The sequence below is a fragment of the Prinia subflava genome, assembly GCF_021018805.1.
Source record: "Prinia subflava isolate CZ2003 ecotype Zambia chromosome W unlocalized genomic scaffold, Cam_Psub_1.2 scaffold_31_NEW, whole genome shotgun sequence".
NCBI lineage: Eukaryota > Metazoa > Chordata > Aves > Passeriformes > Cisticolidae > Prinia > Prinia subflava.
In genome coordinates, this window is record NW_026960608.1 from 3,205,363 (window position 1) to 3,212,435 (window position 7,073).

At 45.8% G+C, this 7,073-nt stretch overlaps 1 long non-coding RNA gene across 1 annotated transcript; it reads left to right on the top strand.

Moving 5' to 3' along the window:
* Positions 1–1,542: 1,542 nt before the first annotated feature.
* LOC134565028 (uncharacterized) lies at positions 1,543–5,782 on the top strand. The gene is made up of 3 exons (XR_010083755.1): positions 1,543–1,685; positions 2,067–4,812; positions 5,225–5,782. It is a non-coding gene; the product is annotated as an uncharacterized LOC134565028 (long non-coding RNA).
* Positions 5,783–7,073: the final 1,291 nt, after the last annotated feature.

The window sequence follows — 7,073 nt, forward strand, 5'->3', positions numbered from 1 at the left end:
TAAATCCCCCTGTCCGGTCTCCAAACCCTTCAGGGCGGCCAGAGGGATGTCCTGGACTCCGACAGTCCTGTCGATCCAAAGCCTTGGTCTCCTTGCTGCCTGGAATCTGTTTTGGTGACAGAAGACTTAAAAGGAATGAGTTGAGCAATTCTGGTATTAGCAGGGATAGTCACGGGTGGAATAGGGGTTGATACCATAGCGTGTATCTGTCCTATGAAGTCTGGATCTATGACACCAGGGTGCACAAAGACACCTTGCAGTGTGGCACTGGATCTTCCCAGAAGCAGTGCACTCAGTCCTTCCCTTATGGGCCCCTGGGCCTCAAGAAGGACTTTATGCACCTGTAATGAGTTTACGGTTATTGGGATTGAGGTGGATACATCCATGCTAGTTGATCCTCTTGTCCTTGCTGTGAGTTGGTCACACAGGCTTGTACCAGAGGGTGGGAAAATACTTGTGTCATCACACGTTTTCCTCTCTAGCTCAGTTTCCTGTTTCCCTGGTTCTGGACAAACTGTCCATTAACATGAGATTTAGACCTGCATGCCTTGGCCATATGTCCGAATTTCCCACATCAGTTACAGTTTGTATCCATACCCCTCTGCTCTTGAAGTGTCCCCTGTGGTATAGGCTGGTGTGGACAGTTTGCCTTTATGTGGCCTTGTTGTCCACATTTGAAGCATTGGGATGTTGTTGAACAGCAGGTGTAATAGTATTAGCTAAAATATCCATCTTGTGAGATCCAATCACAACCTTAGCACATGCATTTATCATATCCTCTAGAGATGGATTCTCTTTAGGTAATGCATCTACAATCTTTCCATAGTCGTCATTTACATTATCTCATGCTAACTGTAGTATTAACTGGCTCCTTGCCTCACTGTTTGCTATCTGTTTTTCAATAGCATCTTGCAAATTTTCTACAAATTGCATATATAATTCATTGGAGTTTTCTTTTATACTTGAATAACTTTTGGTGGGCACAGACATATTTACAACATTTGTTAGAGCTTGCATTGCTAAGTCTTTTGCTTGGGCTCAGATTGGGGGAGTCAGGTGTACTTGAGTTTGTGAGTCTTCTATAGGAGATAGTCCTGTAAGTTGGGAAATCCCTGCCCCAAAACATGGATCTTGTTGCCGAGCCCTTGAATTTTCCAGTCCCTGGTGCTCTGCAGAGGATTTCCATGTCAATTCAAACATCATATATTGCACTGTAGTGCAGAGTAAAGTGGCTATCTGCTTCACGTCATATGGAGTCAGTTCAGTAGCAGTTATAAATCGAAGCATATTTGCAACAGTGGGTGACCCTAGACCATGTTTAGCAGCCATTTGGCATAGCTCTGAAAGGGTTTGCCAATTAAAGGGAACATACTTGTCAGGTGTATTGCCATTATCTCCTATAACTGGGTATGCTGCAATCTCTCCCTCCCCTGCTGCCAGCTTTCTGATGATGGTAGATACTTGGGTACAGAAATTAGTTCAGCCTCCTGTATATCACCGCTTGTTATCGCTTGCTGCTTTACCTCCATCCGGAAGACAACCGGGTGTGGTAGTTTTGACCAGGAAGTGAGTTTTCAGGAAGTTCTAGAACAGAACCAATTAAGAACAGACATCTCCGTGGACCTACAGGGTTAAATATCAGGAGATCCTGAGAAACTTCCTCTTTCCTTCCGGCCTCGAAGGAGGTAAGAATGCAGTCCTAGCTCACTCCTTGAGGGGGGGGGGGGTGGGAGGGGGGCAGGACGCCCGGCTTACCCGGCCTCAGACTTTTTACGAGAAGTCCGCATGGCCCAGTGACTCCTGGGCTGGGGGAGGGGATGAGAATATGCCCACAGCCAGGCCGGATTGGGGTTTTAGCAGCTGTAAGGCACCCTGCTGCTTTGTCCTGCTGGGGGGGGAGCCGGCACAAGGTCTGGCCTTGGCCCTGAGCCCTTCCCCCAGAAGGGGAGAGGGGAGTCTGTGTCTTCTGATGACAACTCCAGGCTGGGCTCACCCCATGAAAACCCAGGGCTGGGCAAGAGACATTTATGAGCATTTATGATTCCTGACTGCTTGGCCGCTCAAAGCTCTGCTCGGCCTTGAAATCTGACACCATAAGCTGCAACCGAGAGACAGAAGACTTGGGCAACCTGAAGCTTTCAGAATTCCAACCCTTTCCCTGAGAGAGAGAGGAAGGAACATGTAGAGAGACAGCATGATAAGTCAGAGAAAGAACTGATAAAGATCATTGGAAGAAGACACTTCTGACTGGACTTCTCTGGATGTAAACCATGGAAATTGGACTAACGTGATAAATGATGTGGGATAATTCATGTTTTTAATGTATGTATAATAAAAATCAAGTTATACCCTTTGAAATAAACAGTAAAATCATACAAGGCTGGGGAGGGAGGTAGACTGATTCGGAATCGAAAACAACCTTGCCCGGAACTGGAGACGACCAAATTTACAAGAGAAAAGGAGAGGGGGTCCGAGGAAGATGGATCCTGACACAGATGGAGCTTAAACGACCCAACCATTACCACCGAGATGGGCCGTGCTCTGCCACCAGGGACACGCATGTCAATATGTGATTCCCAAAAGTCATACCTAATATTCATCTCCCCAGGAAGGACTACTCAACTGACCGAATGGCAAAGATGAATCTCCGTGAATACGAAAGAAAGCTGATTCAACCAACCAAGCGGCAAGGATGGACCACTATGAATACGAGGGAAAACTGAAGGGACAAAGAAAGCATGAAATAATGCTCTGTCCCAACTGTATAAAAACTGGGTTCACGGAACCAGCAGTGTGAACAGGGGGGCTACGGCGCGATAGAGGTCTCAGCTAAGGTCCACCCAGTGCCGATCCTGGGACTCGACACTGATTCCTTGATTGTTGGCTTACCCGAAATTTTGTCCAATTATTTTTCTAAAATAAATAAAATAATTTATTAATTTGGAATTAGCTTGGCATTTATTACAAACATATCCCTTCAAATCATGGGAAGATATGCATTTAGGGAGATGTGCAAATTTGTGTGTAGATTTTGAACAAAGGTGTGTGTGATAGACTAAGTAATATTGATCTTATGAGATGTTTGAACAGAGATAGAGATAAGTCTATTGTGCTGGTGAAGAAGTGAGAAGATATCTCTGTTCCCTGAGAAGAAGAATCCTTTGTTCTTTTGAGCTGTGCATCTTTAAAAGGTGACACCTTAATATGCAAAAGTCTAGACCCATGACCCATAAGCAGCCTGGGAAACTGCTAATGGGAGGGGTCACAGAAGCAGGGTTTTTTACTGGGCGGCTGTTTTTTGTGGCAGTTAAAACCCACAAGAAAACAGTGGGAAAATTCATGGGACATCAAGAGAGACTCCTCTCCTAAAGTGATGGAAGATTATGTTTAAATAGTGAAACTGACTGAAAATCATAGTTTTGTCTCTCTATGTTGGTTGTGGGAAAATGAACAGTTTGTGGGGAAGGGAGAAGGGTTTTGAAAGTGTGATAAATGCAGTGGAATAATTCGGGTTATGGTGTATATAAAATGTGATGTAAAAAAATGTTTTGTAAAATAAAATGTACAAGCAGGTCGGGAATGAAGCCGAGGAATTTTAGGATGGACAACACCCAAAGCCAGGAATCCAGGAGAAACAATACCCCTACCGGGAACTCGGGAAGTGCAACATTAACACCAGAAAAAGAGGGTGGACCGAGATCAGAATCGGTCCTCCAGGGCGGTGAAACTGTGAAGCACCCAGCTATCAGGGTTGATGTGGATCACCCAGCTATCAGGGTTGATGTGGATCGGGGAGAACGCCTCTTCATTCATGATTTCATCTCCCCATTCATGCTCCTGAGGAACTGACTTAATATTCATTTTCCCTCAGAAGCCCTATTCAGCAGACCAGACGGCAGAAATGAAGAAGAAGGACTGAAGACAAAGAACTGTGGGGAAATACTCTGCCACTGGCAAAATAAACTGTATAAAAGGGGACCCAAAAGGGACTAAATTCGTGAACAGGGGGAGTTACGGTGCGATAGAGGCCGTAGCAAAGGTTCACCCAGTGCCGATCCCGGGTCTTGACACTGAACTTCCAATTCCTGGCTTGCCTAAAATTTTTGTTCTGTAATTCTTTAATTAATAAAAAATATTTTATTAATTGGAATTGGCTGGACATTTATAACAAAGGGTTCAAATTTTCTTTTTTTTAATTTCAAAACTTTTCTTTTTTTTTTCCCTTCCTTTAGTGTGTGTTAATAAAACTATCTTTCCAACTTTTAAGTTGGGCCTGTTTTGCCTTTTTCCTCCCAAAAGTCTATCTCACAGAAAGAAAAGAGACTAGGCACAAAAACCATCACAAATTTGGTACACTGGCCGGGAAAGATCAGAATTGGCGAACGTGAAACTGCTACACCGGGTCACATGTGGGGATGGCTTCTGACTGGAACATCGATGCGACTGGAGCTGAAGGAGGCAGACTTGCAGGGGCTTGTTCTCCAAAGCTGGGGGCAGAGTGGGGATTTGGGTTCCCTCTGTGGGTGTCTCGTGGCTGTAAATGCGATGGTGCCGTGGAAGGAGCAGGACCGGTTGCAGGAGCAGGGCTAGGTGCAGGAATGGTGGCATTGGCACTTCCTGGCTCCGGTGTATTTCCGTATATGATGTAAAATAACATCCGGGCATCTGAGGTGACATCATCTCGTGCCCCACCCCCCGTGTTACAGTGGCAGGCAGGTGTGGCCAGCAGAGGCAGGGCTGTGAGCGTGGTCTGTGAACTGAGCCAACCAGCTCCGGGCAGGGGCAATCCGGGCATTTCCATGGTGACGAGAGGTGTGGGCGGCTCTAAGGGTGGGCGGGCAATCTCGGGAACTGTCTGCAGCGGAGTCATGCTTGCAAATCGCTATGGCATAATGGCGGAGTGGCTTGGGCTTTAACAGCAGCTCAGTGCAGCTCGGGGGTGAGCCAGGCCGGCTTGGCAGCCCAGCGGCACAGGCAGTGGGCTTGTTGGCTCTGTGGGGCAGGAACGGGGCTTCTTCCCGGCGCCGGGATGGGGCTTCTCGGGGGCTAAACACAATACTCCCGCGGGGCAGGCACAGGGTATTCCGGCTCTGCTCAGCATGCAGGCACAGGCGCATGTTCACTGTGAAAAATGTGAAATTATTAATTCATGTTCTTATAGTTAATGAAATATTATTGAAAACTATAAAACTGTATCTCTGTGTGTGTTATATGAAAATGTAAGTTTCAGGACACCTTGTAACATTTGGCTAAACCAAATGTTGAAAAGGCAGGTGCCACCCGAGAAACATTCAGAAAGAGACAATAGGTTTACGGGAAACCGGCAGCATCCTCGAGCACCGGGAGGAGACCCATCAAGACACCCTCACAGATCACCAAGGATCATCATCCACATCTCGACCATTCATCAGCCATAAGGATCTATAGAAACTGGACATTAACATATCAACTGAAAGAAAGAACTCTTTCCAGCCTGGTCGGAGAAACCCTTGAATTTCAATAGCTAGCCGGGAAACAAAGGGAAATATGGGGAAATATTGCCGAGGGCAGAATAAAGTGTATAAAAACTAAGCCCCGAACCGGGCAAATTTGTGAACCATAGGGGAGATAGCAGACTGCCAGGTTCTGTATCTCACGGTTCACCCTTGGCATTTTCCCGGGAAAAAGACTGTCAAGTATCTCCGCTGTTGGTGGGTTTATCGAAATTCTGTAATTCGATCTTTATTAATAAACCAAATTATTATTTTAATTGGAATATCGTATTGGCATTTATAACATTCACCTTGTGAAAAACTAAGTTCACTTACTTGGTAAAATTTTACAAGTTGTGGTGGTTTGGACCAGGAAGTGAGTTTTCAGGAAGTGATGATTTATTAATATATGAATATAGATCTAATATCAATATTCAACTGTGACGGACAAAAGGCTCTCTAACAGTTAAAGTTAGAAAGTGAATGTTTATTGTGGGATAGCTCCCTAATGCGCACTGCAAAGATCACAGGTCATTACAAAGCCTTTTATTTACAAAAATGTTGAATACACAAAATACAAATGCATATTCATACCCCTGTCACTTCCTCTTCTCTGCTTCGTATGCTAATTGACAAAAAGACTATTAAGCATGCGTAGTTTGTTCCCTGAAATGGGTCGGTGGTCCTTTTCTGAGGAGTGGTCACCAAAAGGAGGAAGTAAAAGGAGTCTTCCTTGTTCTAAACTTTCAACCTTTTCAATGCAGATGTGATTGATGGCTGGTAGAACTCCCTGTTTCCTGTTTTCCAGGACTATTTCAGTGAGTTTCTGGAAACAGGAGGTCTGGTGTTGTATTGATTAGTTTCTCTGTTTGACAAGCAATGAGTTATTAAATCCAGGGTAGCTTATCTTAAATCCGGTTTCTTCTAACCATCCTCTAACTTTTAACTGATTTCAGCAAAGCTTATCTATTCATTTCAGCTAAATCAGCAACATCTATTGTTAACTGTAACCTTAGCTTTTCTCAAAGCTTCAAAATTAGTGTCTCAGTTACAGAGAAGAACCAATTAAGAACAGATACGTCTCCGTGGACCTACAGGGTTAAATATTGGGAGATCCTGAGAAACTTGCGTTTTTCCTCCCTGCTTCAGAAGAGGTAAGCTGGCCTGGTGCCTGGCTCCTGGAGGGCCGGGCCCGCCCAGCCTAATGGGCCCGCCCAGCCAAATGGGCCCGGGCTTTTATGGGAGGCCCATCTGCCCCAGTGATTCCCAGGACAGGGGAGGGGAGGAGAATATGCCCCCAGCCCGGATCAGATTTCCAGCAGCTGTAAAACACCCTGCTGCTTTGCTGCAAGGGTAGAGCCCCCCCTCTCCCCTCCGGTGAATCCCGGGCAGAGGAAGAAAAGGAGGGGGAGGAAAGCCCAGCCTGCTTGAGAGATCATGCAGCTGAGACCAAAACCGGCACTGCAGCCAGGCAGGTGCCCCCCTGCAGTAGCGAGAACCCAATGACTCTGGCCCAGCCCAGTGAAGCCTGACCCTACTGTTAGCGTAGGAAAATATATAACCACACGAAGGCGATCATATGCGGTTCTTTATTCAAGTGCG